At 36.5% G+C, this 21,975-nt stretch overlaps 1 protein-coding gene and 1 long non-coding RNA gene across 2 annotated transcripts in view; both read right to left on the minus strand.

The window, feature by feature from the left end:
* LOC134680375 (uncharacterized) overlaps positions 1-21,975 on the minus strand; it is a 327,839-nt gene that overhangs the window by 167,763 nt on the left and 138,101 nt on the right. The window contains exon 2 of the long non-coding RNA XR_010100446.1: positions 13,145-13,509. This is a non-coding gene — a long non-coding RNA (uncharacterized LOC134680375). The remainder of the gene's footprint in view (positions 1-13,144; positions 13,510-21,975) is intronic.
* Positions 1-21,975, minus strand: part of LOC134680348 (uncharacterized) — a 144,194-nt gene that overhangs the window by 114,708 nt on the left and 7,511 nt on the right. The gene's annotated exons all lie outside the window — the stretch shown is intronic.

Consider the following 21,975-nt stretch of genomic DNA (forward strand, 5'->3'; position numbering starts at 1 on the left):
AGGAGGGAGGCCGTAATGAATGGATTTAAACGAGTAACAAAATAAGTACTAGAAAAATAGATCTACGAGTAGCAAGGTTGAAATTATTGTAAAAAGAAATAGAATTAGATAATAAGATTAATAACGTAAAACTTAAAATGTAATTTTAAACTTAGAACAAATTTAAAAGTGGAAAATGTTATTTTCAATTACGTTGTATTTGCTACTTGGGTAATAGAATTTTAAGTGTGCAAGTTTTTTAATATTGAGTAAACGACTCGTCTTAAGATTAACTTTGCTTACAAAATTGGCAGCAAATTTTTTTACTGTTTACGTTTGACCTTGGTCTCCGATTGACGTTGTACCTACGTGAGGGCGTCAAAAGCGTGGGTTTTCCTCTTTATCGTCAAAGTTATGAATTGGAACTACCCAAAATAAAACAAAAACTAAAATACAAACGCCCGGAACACTTATTATATACACCATTCAGTTTTCATATGTAAAAATAAAATGTTATCGAGGTTTGAATTTCAGTTTTGACCCTACTCACCCCATTTTACGGTAATTACTTTTAAAATAAATGTGTTGTTGCCACAAAATAAATTAATTTGCGAACAGGCAGTAAACTTTAATTGCTAGGTACCATGTTTAACGTAATTATATACAAATTCAATTGTGGTTAAATTCTGACATCGGGCGCAGTGTCCAATTTACTGAGAATTTCTAGCTACCATATTTTAAAAATTGCCTAGTATTTACCTGCAAAAAATATTGACTAATTGTTGATTAAAATATGATGTCTAAAGACTACACATATTTTTTTAAAGTTATTGAACTAAAGACTCCTAGACCCCCCACAAGGTGGACTGATGAGCTGGTAAAGGTCGCGGAAGTCCGCTGGATGCGGGTGGCGCAAGACCGGTCATTGTGGCACTCTTTGGGGGAGGCCTATGTCCAGCAGTGGACGTCCTCAGGCTGATATGATGATGATGATGATTGAACTAAAGTGGCGTCGTTTGAGGAGTACAATTTGTGTTTTAATTATTTATTTGTTTAATTTAATTTAATTATTTGTTCGTATTACAGGCCACATCCGGTATAGCGTCCTCAAATTAGATAGGTATACAATTTTTTTTGCCGTGGGGGTTCGCGAAGTCTACAGATCACAAAACCACTAGTATTTTAGATTCTTGCCCACAAAATGCCCTTTAACGTCTTTCAGATTTCATACAATCCGCTGCTATGACAACTGAGTCATAACAGTATAACTCGATTTGCGTGTTAAGAAAACACCTCGGTTTATTTCGTTATGATTTATCAAAACCTGCATTTGGTTATCGTAAGCTTGTAATTCAGTTGTTAATGGCTCACTCACACGAGGAAAATAAAAGGTTTTATTATAATTTGGTATTTACGCTTGAAAATGATTAAATGCCCTGTTGAAACGCGCATTTCAACGGTTCAATAAGCAGTTTTGTACAGTCAGCCGCTGTTGTTGCTTAGCGAACGAGGTCTTAAAAATTACCTCTATACGCTCTTATTCTCTTAACAATAAAATCGCATCAATTTGAACACCTAGCTTAGCAACTTCTGCTGCTAACTGTACCTATATTCATTATTATATTGACAACTTTTATTAATACGGATACCGATCAAACCGATGAGTCATGATTTTATTCTGAAAAAATATGCATGACACAGGAATGCTCTATGCTCATCACAGAAAGAAATGCTTTTACCCTTACTACCGATTAGGCCGGACCAATTGGTCAAACACACAAAGAGTTATCACAGCACAAGTTTATCGTAAACAGCGCCGAAACAACGCAATCAATAAATATCTAGATAAATTATAAGCCAGTATAGGTAGCCCTTAATAAGTAAGTATGACGTAGTGTCCGTAGGGACCACCTGGCCAAAAACTTCGCAGTGAAACAATATATATATAACTGCAGAAGTTGGCATTCCGATTGCTAGCGAACGCGGGTCTGCCGGCCTAGCCAAGATGACAATCGCTATCGCTTCGACAACGAAACTCTTTGTGTATCACTCTGCCAATATGTATACATATATATATAATAGTGCGACAATGCGACAATGACAGTTGCCTTTCGAACGTTACGGAGCGTAAGCGATTGGCATGTTGGCTACGCGGCCTGTTCGACACCAGCTGAAATAGAACGGCCTATAATATTGAATATCTTCTTACTATATGATGTACTACGGACTATAGGTATGATGAAATTTAAATTATTATGAAATTAAATAAAATTGGTAAGCTATTACCGTAGAGTACGCGATATCAAAGATTGACGTCCTTTGGGTACCCAAGCGCACTCCATAAAAGAACAATTTCATTAATTGATTAGGGTCGAAGCACGAAAAATCAGCGCTATTAGGTACGTACCGTAGTTTAAATGAGTTAGCAATTAAACTCTATTTAAGATCAAATTGATTATGTTTGAGTGCTAGGGGTCATCCATTAATTACGTCACACGTTTAGGGGGTGGGAGGGGGTCAAGAAAATGTGACATGTTGTGACATGGGGGAAGGGGGAGTCACAAACATTGTGACGTCATATTAACTTCATCACTATTCATCAGTAACTGAAAATTAATTTATATTTTAATATTCGCTGTCCATTTAAATAATGTGGTTTTGGAAGTAGGTAATTTTCGTTCCTAATTGGTTTTGTGTTATAAAATTACTAATATTTATTTTACCAAAAATATATTTTTATTAAAAAAATAATGCCGAGTTATACTGGGTCAAGCAAATCTTGTCAGTAGCAAACGGCGGCAAATTTGAAAAATCGCGGTTTAGCAACACTGTGTTCGAATAATTCGAAAATCGCGTGTCATCTGTGTTTTATCTGTGGAATGTGGATCGTGAATGACAGCCATCGTCTTGTTTGTTTACTTTCTGAATCGTTTCTATTTCAAGAGATATTTCTGCCGTCACCATTAAATACCAATATATTAAAAATAAGATTGTGTGCTAAGCAAAGCTAAGGTTCCTACAATGCCTACAGTGCCAACTGAGAAATCTAATAAAATATTAAAATCCAGTAGTAAAGGACGTCTCTACCTGCGGAAGCAAATATTTTATTGATACATTCTTGTTTAACGGCATAGTTTTCTTCTAATTTTATTATGTGATCTTCGAATTTGTTAATAATTTTGATTAACGACGTTTTTACACCGCTTTTAAATTGTCCGTCCATATTAATAACAATAATAACAATTTCAAAAATGTTCAATAAACGGCGAGTGACAATTTGAATTGACGTTACGTAGGGCGCTCGGAAAAAAGTTTTGGTTCAATGTACATTGCTGCTTTTCTTAGCGCAATACTGCTCTTTGAGTGTTGCCCTACTTTAGTTTGATTTACATTGCTACTGACAAGATTTGCTTGACGCACTATAGTATTGCCGATTTCGTCGAAAACTAAATTGCCTAAAATGTGACGTCACACCAGGTGGGGAGGGGTTTGCAAAATGTGACCAAGTGTGATAAGGAGGGGGGTTCAAAAAACCTAGAAATCGTGTGACGTAATTAATGGATGATCCCCTAGGCCCCTAGTCAAAATGAAAATCGTACCTCTAATAAACACCAAACTAAAAGAAAAAGTGTATTTATCGGGTGACAGATGCCACGAAAAGTCAAGTCACTCAAGTGACTATTTCCACACTATTTCCATGCACTATTTTAGTTTTGATTGACGTTTTCTTTCCACGATTGTCATCTGGGCTCGGCCTCTGCTACGATTGATGTCTAACCCAAGCTAAGGGATATATATTTCCCACATACGGCACTTCAAACGTGTGTTTTATTTGAATCGCTTAACTTCAAACTCGGGTAAATCCATCTATCAGATTATGCGATTTTGGTAATGTATTAAGAAAAGGTTGATATTTGCTGAGAGGGTCGAATGGATTTACCCGAGTTCGAAGTTAAGCTACACATTTTCGATCAGTAAGATTCGATTGTCATTTTTGAACTGTCATGTCAGCCCGGTAAAAAGCTAAATGAACGATCGCGTAAGCTCGGTAACCGATCAGAATAAATGTTCTGTGGATAACGCTATTATCTTCAGAGATAATCAAGTCAAGCCAAACTAGCGAATAACTTAACTTTGTGCGATTTTGTTTAAGGTAAGTACTTAATCTGTATTGCTTTGAAAGCAACATAATGAAAGAAATTGTTAGTCTTTAAGTGACTTAAAAAGTTTCCTTTGTAGCAACTTCTGCACCTTTATTTTGAATTGTTTAGAATAATATTATATTAAGCGTTAGAAGAACCTATTAGTTTTCTATTGTACAATAAAGTCTAAGGCTCATACATATTGTATTATGTCTTAAATATTTTGATTGATCAGTAATGTTCAGTTAGACCAAGAAAAATCTACAACGATTTTGATAGCACACGCAATGCAAGTGTTGTTTTAAACGTCAAACTTCTATGAAATTATGACGTATTAACTAACACTTGCACTGCATATGCTGCGTACTTTTCTTGGTCTAACTCTACGAACATTTATATCACTCTGTCTCACGAATGTCAACTGACAAATTCATAATCTGGGAGCCGATTTTTGAATTTCGATCGTTCGATTTCGTCACTCGAAAATCGGTGGAAAACGGAGAAAATATGCTAATTTTTGAAATTCGAGCGGTAGAAATTGGGAATCTAGTAGTATTGACCACTCGTTTTCAATTCTATTAGTAAAATTTAAATGCCTAATATTATTGAATGAAATACGAAATCGAGCAGTCGAATTTCAAAAATCGGCCCCCAGAAGAGTGTTTGTGCTCGGATTTCATAATATTAATTTTCTTATTTATTATTCTGAATACATAATGCTTGTCAGAATCATTGAATCAGAGAGAAATTCATAAGTAATCAGAAATAAACCGGATGTGTATAGGCAAAAGGTACCGTGAAACGTCACATATCGTTACTATTTCATATCTAGTGAATGTCTAATTCATTTCCCGAATCGCGCCGTTATTCAAACATCGTAAATAACTCCTAGAGAATTTCAGTTAGAATCTGGAGCGTTCCCGAATGTTATTACTCTCCAAATTGGTGGTAAATTGAATAAAAGCGACTACTTTTGCCTTTTCCCTGTTCCGGCCCGGTCTAGTTTTGTTTGCGGACGCTAAACTTATGGTAGTTATAGAGGAAATCTGTGTTTTTGTTGATATACAGGAAGCGCCTTATTTCGAGGCTTTAGCGAGGACTACTACCACTATTTCATATCTAGTGAATGTCTAATTCATTTCGCGAATCGCGCCGTAAGCCTGATGTTCGATAGTAAAAATCTTAAATGACTTGCAAAAATGTTACTAAAACCTTAAGTTCACCTTTGGTAGGTAAATATTTATTTAAATGTAGTACTGTAAGGTCAATGTGGCTAATTCCGTCATAGGGACTATTCCGTCTACGAGCGTATATTTCTTTGATTTTAAATCGTAAGGAAAAAACTTTTGCTTATGACTGCTGAAACTAAAAGCAAAACTGCTTTGTCGGCGCAATTATTAATGTTTTTCCTTGTCTGAGAATAACGCTTGTGGACGGAATAGTCCCTATGACGGAAATAGCCACATGGACCTTTCATAAATCTTAATCGGTTCAGCGGTTTAAGCGCAAAGCGGTATCAGGCAAATAAAGTTACTTTTGCATTTCAAATATTAGTAGGGTGTAATATCCAGCATAACGTGATTTTTTATAATGTAGCAATTTTAAAAAGGTGTTAAGCAAGACATGAAAATAAATTTTTCTAAGGTACTCTTTACTCCAATCTCCAATGACGTTGAATGAAGGTGCATACTTACATTTTTTAAATTAAACCAAAGTTTGCTTTACTGCAAGCTAAAATTACGGGAGTATTGAAAATTAGATGAAACACTCGCCAACTCAGCATCCGAGAAAACAATTAAAACCGTACTTATGAATTTATAACAGTTTAATTTCAGAACAAAGGGTGCAAAACCAGGCTTTAAGCATGTTCAGCGAAATGAAATAAGATTGATCCTCTGAAGGACTATTCGAACATTGCTGAACGATCAGTTCCTGAATTAATTTTTGATAGGATATTATATGAATGAATGATGAGGTATTTATTTCGAGTAACTATGGAGTTACTCGAAATAAATACTTACTACAAACATTGACATAGATATCTAGGGACTGGCTTTACGGGCAATAATAATGAGGCATGACAGGGGCCAGTACAGCGGTGTGAAACCGCTACAACGCGATTGGTTGATGAGTTCGCATCACGCGCGCGATTGGTTGACGAGTTCGCATTACGCGTGCTATTGGTCGCAACTAGTTGCGTTAGACTGCACGATTGGCTGGAATTCGTGAGTAACACCACTTAACTAGTACCTTTTTTAGTGCTCCAGTAGCCCGTCCTTAGATTATACGTCAATGACTACACTACAAATCTGTATGAGTCCTTACGCATACAGATTTGTTAATAGACTTACGTTCCTAATGTTATATACCTATTATATTATTCTCGTACTCATATTGGCGCGAGTGAATAGCGGATGAGATAGGTATCAAATTTTGACATCTGAATTACTCTACCATGTTGTAAAATTTGCTATTTATATGCGCGATTTTTTTGGAATGTGCCAAATTGATGAATGATGACACTTCCCGTGAGAAATATTCCTATTAAACCTGCTATGTTGCACGTACCTACCCCAAAAATTTAAAAATGGTGAAAATGAGTAAAAAAGCCCCCTACAAAAAGCGGGTTCTCACTGACGTCACAGCGTACACGGTTGTGCCCAAATGTATGCAAAGGAATGATGAAAAATAAGTTTCTCGTTATTCACGCCGTAAAAACTGCATTACAGTATATATATAGTTGCTATAATTATTTTCTCGTTATAACATAGAATAGGGAATCTAATCAAATTGTTGAATATTTTATGAATAGCGGCCCGATAGCCTGCGGGGACCACCGAGTCGTCTTATACGGTATCTGAACAAATGATCTGTGGCAAGGGCATAAAGGGTTGAGCATAACGTGTCGGGATGATAGATGACCGATAAGGGCAAGTCATCACATATGCACAAAATACTCTGGCTACATTATGACGTCATAACGTAATTCCTTTGTTCCTGGCGTGATAACGTATGCTTTGTGTTTTACGTGTATATTGTGTTAACAGAAGTTTGGTTTGTCTAGTAATTTTCCGTTATACATATATGTACAACTTTTCTATGCATTAACGTAAGTTAACGAATATAATGATAATAATCGGTAAAAAAATATCAAAGCAAAAGCTTCTTCTTCTTCTTCTTCCAGATTGGTACCATTTTTATCAAAATCTAGTTGATTGATAGTTCACCCCTACCCATATCGATTATACCAACTTTATGAATTCATTATTTCACATTTATAAATAGGTACAGGAGAGTACAAAGTGTGGAATGGTCCTTGCGTCCTTGGTTTACAATCCAGTTAGTCGATATTCGAAGATTAGATAAGTTTATTGATGCGTTTTATCGATAGCACTAAAAATAGGACGAGCTAAATCTATTTATGATTATTGAACTATTTTCAGCGAAAATACGTGTAAAAAGTACAAGGATTTATCATACGAAAGCCTCATATTAATAATTAGTATCCGGCTGAACAGAAGGTGTTCAATCTACGACATCTACGTAATTACTAATTAGGAATAATAAATCTAAAGGAATAATTTTAAAATCATAGAATGATTTTATCTAAGGAAGCGTTTTATTCTGATATTTTAATCTGATTTCATAATTTATAGTATTTTGTTCTACGTAGTTGTTGATTTCAGTATCAAATCGGTATCTAAAGTCCAATTTAGAGGAAAGTATGCCATAGACACAAGTAGTAGACCACAGACCACACTTTTAGGTATATGAAAGTATATTGTTGAATTTGTACAGTGTACCTACACCAAGAAGTTAATTTGAACAACAAGTACAGATGCCAAGAGTCAAATATATCAGAAAACATATAATTTATGTTATGACTTCATCATAAAAGCGTGAAGTGTGTTCCCAAAATGTGACAGGCGTTGAAATCGTAAGGAGAATCTTCAATTCAGAATGTTGTCATATGCCCTTTCAAATATGAAATTATATTTTAAATATTTTGCAGCAAAAACCATTACTCTTTCTGTTTTTGAAATAATTAATCAAAACCTGCTGAGAATCCAATTAAGCGAAGAATTTAATTGTTTCGCTCAATCAATGGAGCACATTTTTGTCTGTGAAGTATATGTATTATTTTAGGACAGACATTCTTTTGTGTGTTCAAATTCAACAATAAATGTCAAGTTACACAATGAAAGGGATTTTTCTAGTTATTTTTATTATCTTTTCATTGGTTTGTTTGTAAAAATACGCGAAACGGCACCCGAATAAATACTACATCTACCGCCCGATTCACATTTTAACAACTTATTTATTATTGTTTTTGGTACAACAACTGGTTTTGATACGACCTTCCTATTATTAGAGCGTTTTCACATTATCCGATCCGATATCGGATGTCGGAAGGAAATAAAATGTAAGAAATATGTGTTTCTCTGTATTTATTTCTACATTTAATCAATCATTATTACTAAAAAACGATAGACAACACAATAAAGGCGGTTTTAATGCGAAATGGCACTCTCCTACAGCTGTTTTTGTTATAGGCGCATTCCGAGATCCGATATCGGATGGGCGCTTCCGACAAATATTGCCACGTCGGAGTCCCGTCAGCTGTCGGACCGATAACATTTGTTTGTGTGCGTATGTGAAGGAATAATGGCTCCTCTACACGATGGGCCAGCGCCGGCCACTCCAAGGGACGCAGCCATGCGGTAGAATGAGATAGCAATATCACTTGCTCCCTCTAACGCATAAATGCGTCCCTTGGAGTGGCCGGCGTTGGCCCATCGTGTAGAGTAGCCATAATGTTTATTGTATTAGTGTACTGTACGTGACCGCTAAAGACGGCGCCCGGGCGCGCCCCGCGACCTGACTACGCGGTTGTAGGATCCTACATGCGATGTCGGATCGGACAATGTGAAAACGCTCTCTGATTGGTGCACATCTCACGCACGACTTTCACTTCATTTCACATGACCAATCAGAGTGAACAATCTTCCAGGTCGTTTCAAAATAAGATCAGAATCGTAACAAGTTTTCAAATCGGCATCGCGCTCCTAGTATCGAAATTTGACATCAAATCACGATCACGTCATTAATAATTCGGATACCGCTCAAAGGCAATTATATGAAAATAGAAAAAAGGACACAATAAAAAAGATTACTTTAATTGAATATTTACACTGACTGACATTGTTTAGTTTGCTCATTGAAGATAAATGTCTAATTGGACAGGCCTTTATAGATAATAATATAATAGTTCTCGTAATGTATGAATAATGTTTGAGTAAGAGGAATAATAATTATTAGTTTTAATTCTAATGTTTTACAGTTAAAAAAGAATGTATTTATTACCCTAGCGTTGTAAATTGACACTTTATTTTTAGAAAAAGTTTGAATAATGTGCCTTCAAAATTTATATACAGTCAGCAGTCATATTAAGAACAACGCGCTAAAGTATCTGCCACTCTCTAATTGTTTTACTGAAACTTACGTTAATGGCGCAGCGACCCAAAATGAGTCTTGGCTTCCGACTCGAGTACACGCCAGTTGTCTCAATCCTGTGCCATCTCCCGCCAGTTATCGGCATGGAGATTGAAGATCTTGTGGCTGCACCCAATATTATAGGCGAGCCAAAGGCTCATCGTCTCCGCTGGCTCGGCCACGTTTTGAGAATGGAGGAGGATCTTGATAAAAGGGCATACCTGGGACGCTCAGTAGGGCGGAGGCCGATCGGACGTCCCAGGTATCGCTGGGGTGATGCTGTTTTTGCTGTTTACTAAAACAGACAAATCTAATATAATAATATAATATTCAATTATGGTAGTTACTTTCAACTCGAAGTCTAACCTTATCCGCTATGATGTGGATTGTACATAAAATCTTATTATATCTTCATTATAACTTCGTAACAATGTATTCAGATTCACGGAAAAATGTCACAACAGAAGCTTATTTAATCATCCCAGAAGTTCGTGAATTCTCGCAATCCCGAGATGTATTCCTTCCGAGAAGGTATGGAAATGTTGACCTCGAACTCATAACTCTCCAGGGCATTCCTGAACTTATTACCTACTAGGTAGCCTATTGTTACTTAACAGAGAAAAACTCCCGCACGCAAGCATAGGTTCTTTGTTCCAGCGTTCATTGGATGCCTATCAAGGTCTCTTGAATTAGTGAACGCTATTCAACAGTTTTCAAAAGGCCCTTGTTCCAACGTAATTTTGAACACGCGAACTTTATTTACATGAGTAATTAATACGTATAATTACGAATATATTTAAAAAAGGTCAACTGAGGGCCCGATTCGGATTTTGAAATAGACATCTATTAGACATTTTTTAGACATCACCAAGATACGATAACGGTATGTTTAAGATCTAACCTGTCAAATTTGACATTTGCGTGATTATGGGGATACTCTTGAACGATTTCCACAGGATATGACTTAGAGATCCAATTCACATCTAATAGATATCTTACTCTATCTAACGTAAAAGTGACATTGGTTGCCCGAATTGCGCTGCAAAAGAGAACTAGTTGATATCTAAACTATAACGTATCTAGAATGGATCTAGTACGTGTCGGTTCTTGTGAATATCTTGAAGTTCGAATACGGCAGTGAGTTAAAAAAGCGGCATTTGCAAGGGTAAACCAAGGGTAGAAAACTTTTGTAGGCGACATTTCAAGCTTGAACTTTAATAACCAGATTGAATGTTTTTGATTTATGGTTGATCACGTGCCCTTTCACTTCAAGAATTCAAGGGCAAATATTGACATTTAAACTAACAGTTATTTGAACGAAAAGGGGTTCTGGTAGCAAAACACTGTAGGAACGTTAAAATGGTTCTGTATTTATTTTTGTGTTCTAATAATGACTTATCTTTACTTATACTTCGGTAAACTTTCTCAAAAAGAGATTGTATTATATATGCGGAGGCTTAACTTATCACACATGCAAAATACAAATGAAAATTTGATTACATAAAGACATTCTTTATTTAAAACGATAACTAGAACCATATAAATATAGTAATAAAGTTTCATAACTTGTTGTGAATTTTAGTGTAGGAAAATTTCAGACGTCAACAAATGTGTCGAAGCGGCCAAGGTACTCACAAAATCACACCTCTTTTTTCAAGGCCACAGAGTGCGTGCTCAGATATATTTAAGCACCCGGCCGCTTCGAAGTATCTGATGGCGACTGTACAGCTATTAAGTAAGCAATATTCCAATTTTATTTTCAAAACCAGGTCCAATGCTTTCAGTTAAATTAATAAAGGAAATCACGAAAGTGAAGAATTGAACTAGCTACGTTACCTTAGAAACGTTCTTCTTCTTCCTCGCGCTATCCCGGCATTTCGCCACGGCTCATGAGAGCCTGGGGTCCGCTTGACAACTAATCCCATGATTTGGCGTAGACACTAGTTTTTACGAAAGCGACTGCCATCTGACCTTCCAACCCAGAGGGTAAACTAGGCCTTCTTGGGATTAGTCCGGTTTCCTTACGATGTTTTCCTTCACCGAAAAGCGACTGGTAAATATCAAATGATATTTCGTACATAAGTTCCGAAAAACTCATTGGTACGAGCCGGGGTTTGAACCCGCGACCTCCAGATTGCAAGTCGCACGCTCTCACCGCTAGGCCACCAGCGCTTCTTACCTTGGAAACGTTGGTTTTTGCAAACTTTTTTGGGTGACATTTTTAATAAGAGTGTAGGTTGTTGGTAGGAAATAGAATATTTACTTGCAATATTCATTTCAAGACAAATTTGAACATAAACTTAAATAAAGCTTGTAAATACACTTAATCCTCAGAGCGCGGTGGCCTATTCTGTTATTACAATATGATCATCATTTCATCATTTCAGCCTATATACGTCCCACTGCAAGCAAAGCACTGCAAGCTGAAGTGGCAATGGGCAGGCCACATTGCACGCAGAGAAGATACCCGATGGGGTCGAAAAGTGCTCGAGTGGAGACCACGGACTAGCAAGAGCAGCGTAGGACGTCCACCCACAAGATGGACAGACGATCTTGTTAAGGTCGCCGGAAGACGCTGGATGCGGGTCGCTTCCAACCGGCACGTATGGAGGTCCAAGGGGGAGGCCTATGTTCAGCTGTGGACGTCTTATGGCTGAGATGATGATGATGATGATGACGTCCCACTACTGAGCACAGGCCTCCTCTCTTGCGCGAGAGGGCTTGGGCTATAGTCCCCACGCTAGCCCAATGCGGATTGGGGACTTCACATACACCCTTGAATTTCTTCGCAGATGTATGCAGGTTTCCTCACGATGTTTTCCTTCACCGAAAAGCTAGTGGTAAATATCATTGATATTTCGTACATAAGTTCCGAAAAACTCATTGGTACGATAGCCTAAGCAAATTAGAAAAATCTGCGGAAATAATTCGTGTAGTTTTGAAAATTGGTACAGGTATACCTTGTGGTGTCCAGATAAACATACTAAAAGTCCTCGAGGGTAGGGGGTGTGCTGGGGGTGTAGAGGGGGGTTGAAGGTACTTTTTTTCATATTTTTGCTCATATCTCGAATATCTGTACGAATAGCATTATAATTACTTAGGACAAAAGTTTTAACATAAAATTTACTACAAATTTGGTTTGTTTATTTTTACTCTGCGATCAATACTTTAGGAGCTACAGGCTGTTAAAGTTAAATAAGTAATGAAAAATAGACGGTTTAAGAAAACGTCGTTTTTTTGTAATTGTTCATCACAAATAAAAAAATTAGCTTAGAGTAAGCAAGCTAAGCAACCTGCTGATAAAATATAAAAAAATAGGCCATATGCATGTCGGGCCATGCTCAGTGTAGGGTTCCGTAGTTACCCGTCTGTCAAAATAGACTATTTGCCATAACTCAAAAACAGCTATACCGATTAGGTTCGCTACATTTTTCCTTGAAAGTATTTACTAAGTTATGTTTTCACGATTTTTTTCATATTTTTTTTACCCATGGTTCAAAAGTTAGGGGAACTAAGGGGTAAATCACAACTTTTTTTCTTTCAGATCGATTATTTCCGAAAATATTAAGTTGATCAAAAAATGTTTCTTGAAGACCCTTATTCGTTTTAAAAGATCTATCCAACGACACCCCACACTATAGGGTGGAAACGAAAAAAAATTTCATGCCCACTTTAATGTAGGGCAACCACCATAAAAAATTTTTTTTCTAGTTTTCATGTTTAAATTTGACACGAATATATAAATCAGTTACGCTGACAAAGTTGTAAAATATAAATTAGAAAAAAATATTTTTTAGGGTGACTGCCGTACATTAAAAAGGGGATGAAATTTTTTTTCGCTTCCACCCTACAGTGTGGGGTGTCGTTGGATAGGTCTTTTAAAACGAATACGGGTCTCCGAGAACCATTTTTTGATCTGCTTAATATTTTCGGAAATAATCGATCTGAAAGAAAAAAAGTTGTGTTTTCCACTTTAGTTCCCCTAACATTTGAACCATGGGTCCAAAAAATATGAAAAAAATCGTGAAAGTAAAGCTTAGTAAAGACTTTCAGAGAAAAATATAGCGAACCTAATCGATTAAGCAGTTTTAGAGTTTTTGCAAATAGTCTATTTTGACGGACGGGTAACTACGGAACCCTACACTGAGCATGACCCGACATGCTCTTGGCCGGTTTTTTTATATTTTATCAGCAGGTCATTTAGCTTGCTTATTCTCAACAAATTTTTTTATTTATGATGAACAATTATGAAAATACGACGTTTTCTTAAACCGTCTATTTTTTATCTCTTATTTAACTTTAACAGTCTGTAGCTCCTAAAGTATTGATCGCAGAGTAAAAATAAACATAACCAAATTTGTAGTAAATTTTATGTTAAAACTTTTGTCCGAAGTAATTATAATGCAATTCGTACACATTTTCGAGATATGAGCAAAAATATGAAAAAGGTACCTACAACCCCCCTCTACACCCCCAGCACACCCCCTACCCTCGAGGACTTTTAGTATGTTTATCTAGACACCACAAGGTATGCCTGTACCAATTTTCAAAACTACACGAATTATTTCCGCAGCTTGCCCAAATTCGGCTTAATTTGACGTGGCTACGAGCCGGGATTTAAACCCACGACCTTCGGATTGAAAGTCAGACGTTATATCCACTCGGCCACCACTGCTTCTGCACCATTACGATATGATACAGTTTTAATTTTGTTTTGATTAGACCTTCAGACGTGTCATCGGGCATCTCACGCGCACCGATAAGTATGAGCGAGATGTCTTATGAGATAGGGTTGGCAACAAACAAAGGTTTTTAGAGTTCCATACCCAAAGTGTCTGGTTTTTTTTATAAATGACGCTAGCAGTTTTACCTGTCAATAGTAATATTCTATAAAATTTGGCTTAAATGGCATCCAGCAGTAAAGTTTTAAAAAAATTACACTATAGGGATGTTTCCTGAACTTAAAATAAATTATTTCAAACCGTGCACGAAATGAAGCACCTGATAATTATTAGAAAAAACATAGATAGCAGCTAGTTTTAAACACAATTTGCATTTAATAAATCGGATTAAATCATTTATTTACATACAATATATATACAGTGGTACAACTAAACGAAATTAATAACTAGCTTAAATCTAAAATAGGCCCCTGAGGCATTGTACCAAGGATGCTGGCGGCATTTCCCCGCTGTATCGCAATACTGATACGTTGTGCGAGGTAGCCGCCATAAATCGGATTGAAATATAAAAAGTAGGTGAGTTTACCGTGACGTCACTACATTCGTTTTCATATAAATTCCATATTAGCAAATCGTTTTGACAGTTCTAAAAAAGAAGCTGATTTGACTAGTAGGAAAGTAGCCTATTAGTGGCATTGACAAATAAAACCTATCCTGGTGCCATCTGTAAAATACTTCAACCGGCCAATCATCCCGATTGGATTTCGAGAATATTATAGTCGGTCAAACAACTTTGTCAGTAGAAAAAGGCGCGAAATGCCAATTTTATATGGGACGATAACCCTTCGTCTATCGTTTTAGAAATTTGCCCTTTTTTTCTGCTGACTGAAATGGCTTAACAGACTATACCAATCAGCCTAAGCGGCTCATGCAGTGGCGCACGCTGACTCAAAGTCGTATCAAAACAAGACGAAAACCATATCAGATCAGATTGTTAAAACAGAATAGGCCTCCGGGTTTCACAATTTCCGCGGTACAATTTCGTAAAATTTCCAGTCCAATTGGGTCATTAATGTTGGTGGAAATTTGGGCGGATGTGAATTAGGTGAAATTGTCCGTGGGGTTTTCGTTTGTGATTTTTTCAAGCAAAAAACATAAGGGGAACATTTTACTACTCGTTTCCTGACTTTTTGTCATCGAATGCCTTTTTAGTGAGGATGTTAAGTGCAAACACCTTTTTTTTCTTGATTAAAGCATGAAACTTGGCACAGTTGTTCCTTATATCAAATAAAGCCGATTTCGATCGGTAGCCCGAAGGAGCCCCCCCTCTGGGGCCCGAGAGGGGGGGTCAAAGTACCGCTCCGCCCGGCTTCATTCTTAAAATTCTAACAGGCCCCGTTAAGCTAATAGGTCATATTTGGTATCAATTTCGGATAAATCAATAACGTAGAATTCATTTCTGATATAAAATAATTGCAATTTGTAGAAAAAATTTTAAAAAAAATTAAAAAATCTAATTTTTCAAGTGTAATATTTATTTTTTATTTAGTATCAAAATTAAACTGCCTGGTTTTTCTACATATAAAAAATATGACAATAAAGCCTATTTAATGCAGATTTTAAAAACGTAACTTTTCCTTACCTTTATTAAAAGAAAATTGCATAAAAAAAATCTTATATCGTCTCGCGCGGTGAATATCTTTTTCCCGACATCGGCATCGTTATGGACAACATCCGAAGTACACACTCTGGAGACCGATTAAATGTATTGTTTGTTGTTGTAGATCCTATTATAAAGATAGAAAAGTGTACAAATACTATTTTTTATGTGTCGTTCAGTAAAAAAAGGGACCTAGGAATAAATTATCATAGAGCCTCGCGTTTGTATAGAAGCATACTCGTATTTAATTAGTGTAAACCACTCCATGGACTCCATGGTCGCTATTCTCAATGAATAAGAAGTAAACTGTAAGTATTATTAAATATTTTTATTACATTATACCAGACTGTAATTTTGCGACTTGTGTATTAAAAAATACAATTCCTTTCCCCGGCACGTGAATGCGTACATTTCATCATTCACGTATATAATATATGTCAGTTTCAACCATATTCTGGCCACAGCAGGGTTGTCAGAACAGTTTGGAAACAGTCATCTGCTCCTTGCTTCCATTCCCAAGAACACAGACTGAGCAAGTTTAAAGAGGAACTAACGTCTGACCCCCAAGCCCCAAACATATAATTCTATCCTGATAAGGCTGCTTCTGTTTCAATAGTCTATTCAAGTAAAGAATTATTTCAGGCATTTTTTTTATTATTTAGCAACGGCTTTATCAGTAAGGTATTCACTTTACAAGGCTATTTCACATATCATCATATGAAGTTATAATAAACTTTTGGCGAATGTTATTTATTAAATTTACTGATATTGCTCTATCCTGTAGGAGCTTGAATCCTTGTATCGGCCAAGCTAAAAAGGGTCTATGCTTAGATCTCACTTTTATACACCATATATTAAATGGGGAACCCGGTTCAAATCCTAGAAGGCATATATTTGTGTTTATCGTGAAAGCTTGTTCCTGAATTACCTATGGATGTTTTGAGTGTATTTATCAAATACATATTATCATATATATATCATCTAGTCTTATTATCACAAGTCTTATTGAGCTTACAGTATTACAAGGTCGATCGAGAGAATGCTTGGAATACGAGTAAGACTCCTGGTGTTTCAGAGCCCGATAGAAATAAGAGTTAAATTTACCATGATGATAAGCTTCACTTATAACCACTGATATTTTAGTGAAACTCATTTCTTTAGCACTAGGTAAATCATTTTGAGACACTGTGTTGACAAAACTTCGAAGAGTTATAAGTCCTTATTTATGCCATCGCGAAATTGTGTAGAGAAACATGTTATAAGTAATGTTCCTCGTGAGGTTCCGAATACTCCAAGAACCATGAAGAGTCCGATTCATTTCATATCATGGCCCTAGTTGCAGATGCTGTAAAACAGTCATTGCAAGGTATTGATAAGCACAGTAGACATAGACGATGTAGTTATAGCAGCTAGACTAGATTCATGCGTACGAATATTTCCCCAACTACAGGATTTGTGGGCTCACGTTGACACAGTGGAAAACTCAATTATATCACATGTCACTCCATTGCATCCACAATAGGCCAGGGAATTCTATTTTTAAGCCAATAAAATTATCTATTCTGTAAGCTACTTAACTAAACTTTTTTATTTACCCTAAAAGAGTTGAAGTCTTACCCCTGTTTCGAGCATTCAGCTGAAAGGGTAGAAAAAGTGAGTTCGAAACATGGAACCTGTTCAGAGTTCAGCCATGCTACTACAAGGATCCAAGCTCTTACAAGATGGAGCAATAGCGGTGGCTAAAAGCATTCCCCTAAAATACTAAAATGAGATATTATATGTTCGGTAATAAATGCAATATTGAAGAAGACAAGTTACACCGGGATATTGAAATGAAGAGTTGTATAATGTTATACCTGTTCAAAAGGGAGCCGTATAAATGCCTCATTACGCGCAGTGTACCGTGTGGTTGATGTTTGGGATCAGACATTAGTTCGTCGTCAAACTTGCTCAATCCGTCTTCTTGGGAATGGAAGCAAGGAGCAGATGACTGTTTCCAAACTGTTCTGACAACCCTGCTCTGGCCAGAATATGGTTGAAACTGACATATATACGTGAATTATGAAATGTATCCATTCATGTGTCGGGGGAAGGAATTGCATTAATACACAAGACGCAACATTAAAGTGTGGTATAATGTAATAAGTAAGCAGATTAAATAATACTTATAGTTTACTTCTTATTAATAGGGAATATTACGCAAAACTCTGCGTAGGTAGCGCCACTACCACTATCTGTCAATCACTAACAATCTGGGGGTCTGCCGCGAAACAAGAAAATCGAAGTTTCGTTGTCTAATCCCTCTATCACTCTTGCATATTCGATAAAGAGGCAGATAACTTAATTTCGATTTTCGCTTTTACCGATAGGCCCTGGTTAACAAACCGCCTTGATGCATCAATGTCATATTTTATTGTCTGTGAAAACTTGTCAAAAAACAGTTTAAGGTACAGTATGTATAAGTTAGTTTATGAATTTACTAGAGTCGGTAGTGCTGCACTTTGGCGGCAGAACATTGCAGTAATATCCCCTATTGAGAACAGCGACCATGGAGTCCATGGAGTGGTTGGCACTAACTAAATACCTACGAGTATGCTTCTATACAAACGCGAGGCTCTGTGATAATTTTTTCCAAGGTCCCTTTTTTCACTGAACGACACAATAGAAAATATTTGTACGCTTTTCTATCTTTATCTATCTACAACAATAAACAATACTTTTAATCGGTCTCCAGAGTGTGTACTTCGGATGTTGTCTATATCGATTCCGATGTCGGTAAAAAGATATTTACCGGCGCGAGACGATATAAGTTTTTTTTATGCAATTTCCTCTTAATGAAGATATGTAAAAGTTATGTTTTTAAAATCTGCATTAAATAGGCTTTATCATCATATTTTTTCAATGTAGAAAAACCAGGCAGTTTAATTCTGACAATAAATAAGAAACAAAAATTAAACTTGAAAAATGAGATATTTTGAGTTTTTTTTTATTTTTTTCTACAAATTGCTAATTTTTTATACCAGAAATGAATTCTACGTTATTGATTTATCCGAAATTGATACCAAATATGACCTATTAGCTAAACGGGGCCTGTTAGAATTTTAAGAATGAAGCCGGGCGAGCGGTACTTTGACCCCCCCCCCCTCTCCGGCCCCAGAGGGGGGGCTCCTTCGGGCTACCGATCGAAATCGGCTTGGTTTGATATAAGGAACAACTGTGCCAAGTTTCATGCTTTAATCAAGAAAAAAAAGGTTCGACCTTTTTTTGTCACTTAGAACCCTAGCTATTTGTTTGTAAGCATATGATTTTAAACTGGTCGCCATATTTAGAAGACTTGACTTTCCATTTCTTTTGTGCACTTTTAAATTACATAACTCTATTAGAGTCTGTTCGGAAGGAGAAGAGTCGTGGAATGTATTGGGCCCCATACATTTCACGACTCTTCTCTTTCCGCACAGACTCTATAATTATTATTGTATGATAGTACCTAGTTTTTGTACTTTTTAGCAAAGTTTTATTGTAATCTTTAGCCACCCACACGTCAAAACTTAAGGTGACAGTCCATTTCCAACGACAGCTGCATTACTGTTAATTTTACTATGGAAATTGACAATGACAGCGACGCGTTCAGTACCGGTAGTGCAGCTGCGGTTAGAAATGGAATGTTACCATTAGGGAATGCAAATCGGTTATTTTCGGTTATTTTTTGTATGGAAATAATCGGTTATTAACCGAAACCGAAACCGAAACCATACAAAAAATAACCGATTTGCATTCCCTAGTTACCATTACGCAGCCAAATGCAATTTTGATTAGAAAAAATAAAGATTTGAAATGGAATGGAATGAAAGATGCAAAACGGTATTACCAGTTGTAAAACCTATATAATATCTGACTGTTTCACTAGTATCAGTTAAAACCCTAAAACAAAACAGCACTACAACTTAATTGGCATGAACATTGAACAATCCTCTTAGTTCATTAATTAGTAGGTAGTAAAATTAGGTCTTCAGTTTCAATTCCAATTAGCGGAATCCTATTGCGAGGCTTATTAGTGTTTTACTATTTCAGTGGTGGTTAAGTTGTCTTACCTATTAGACTTTATTTTTTACGGTATATTCCCATTTGTCCCAGATGGGAATAGACACTGAATATAAATCATTCCCATTTGTGGCATCCTCATGTATGGCGGCGGTCACGTGGGACGGGGGCATATATATTTTTTAGGGTTCCCTACCCAAAGGGTAAAACGGGACTGTATTACTAAGACTGCTGTCCGTCAGTCCATCCGTCCGTCCGTCTGTCCGTCCGTCCGTCCGTCAGTCCGTCCGTCCGTCCGTCCGTCCGTCCGTCCGTCTGTCACCAGGCTGTATCTCACAAACCGTGATAGCTAGACAGTTGAAATTTTCACAGATACTGTATTTCTGTTGCCACTATAACAATAAATACTAAAAAACAGAATAAAATAAATATTTAAGTGGGGCTCCCATACAGCAAACGTGATTTTTGACCGAAGTTAAGCAACGTCGGGCGGGGTCAGTACTTGGATGGGTGACCATTTTTTTTGCCTTTTTTTTGCATTATGGTACGGAACCCTTCGTGCGCGAGTCCGACTCGCACTTGCCCGGTTTTTTTCAGTAGTTGAGACTCAAGTAAGATAAAATTCAGCTTTGTGGAATTCATATTCTGCAGAATCGAGAATAGGAAGAAACAATAATAGTATAAACATCGAATAATCCAGAAAAACGGGATACAGTACCAGAGTTGTGCACGGAAATATTTATGTTTGTAATTTATAATTTGCTACATGTGAAATATATTTTTATGTGGATAGATAAAATGTTTAGATATTAAGGTTTTAATAAGTCCAAATTTGTGCAGCAATTAACTTTTATATTCAAATTTCGTCAAGTGGACTAAAACTAGAGCCGGACGAAAACTAGCGCAATTACCCTATATGATGATATATGTATATCGATGACAGCACAATAATCTGGTACCAAGTCGTCGGCAATCATTGTGTGTCAACAGTTTTTTTTTACAGAAGCTTAATCATAGTTTAAATACAAACTACGGTAAGCAGGTGACAAATCTGTAAAAAAATAACAGATGAGGATAGCCAATTTAAAAGTATTTCAACAGGCGACTTAATAAAACTTTCAAGATTTCATTATAAGAGTGCTACTGATTACGAAGCCCTAAAGAAATAATTACTAAAAAGTAGAGACCTTTTATTTCGTCAAACGTCTTCTGAATTATAATATCATTGTTTTAATTTAGAAGCTATTATTAAAAGTTCATGTTTCCGTCGCCTTAAGGAGCATTCCACGGGCTGTCCCGTACAAACGCATTTTATTTCCTGTGTTGCGACTTTTTTCTCGGCATTTAAAACAGGCGATTATTTTTCTGTGCATATTTTTGACCATTTGTCATAGAAAAGGAAACTCTTATACCTTTAAATCTTCAGAAACTTCGCGTTTGTACGGGACAACGGTAGACAATTTCATGGAATGCTCCTTAAGCCGCAGACATAACTCACGCTAAGTTCAGCTCAAGTGGTCGCCTAAATCTAGTACGAAGGGTTCATTAAAATGTAAGGCATGAATGCACTGTACAAGTTGTATTATTTTTAGCATACGAGAGCCATAAGGAAATCTCTTTCAAAATTATCTCGTGTGTACACGAATTTCCAGTGTTTACAACATATTGCTTTATTGTGCACAGTGCGATCGGACATTTGAAACAAAGTTCGGTTTTGCGAGCCATATACAATATATACATATAGTGCTCAACTGCTCATCAGAGGAATTTGTAAAGGTCTCCGTTATCGGACACGACATGGAAGACTATATTCGTTGCTTATCATGAACAGTGGTACAACTAAAAATGAAATGCTATTGCATTTAATATTCTATCTTTTACTGGTAAGATTTAAAGTCGAATGGCATTTCATTTTGTTTTGTGTCACTATTCATGATAAGCGTCGATATATACACCGTGTTTTTATTGAATTCCGTTA

This window comes from Cydia fagiglandana, chromosome 3 (assembly GCF_963556715.1).
Source record: "Cydia fagiglandana chromosome 3, ilCydFagi1.1, whole genome shotgun sequence".
Taxonomy (NCBI): Eukaryota; Metazoa; Arthropoda; class Insecta; order Lepidoptera; family Tortricidae; genus Cydia; species Cydia fagiglandana.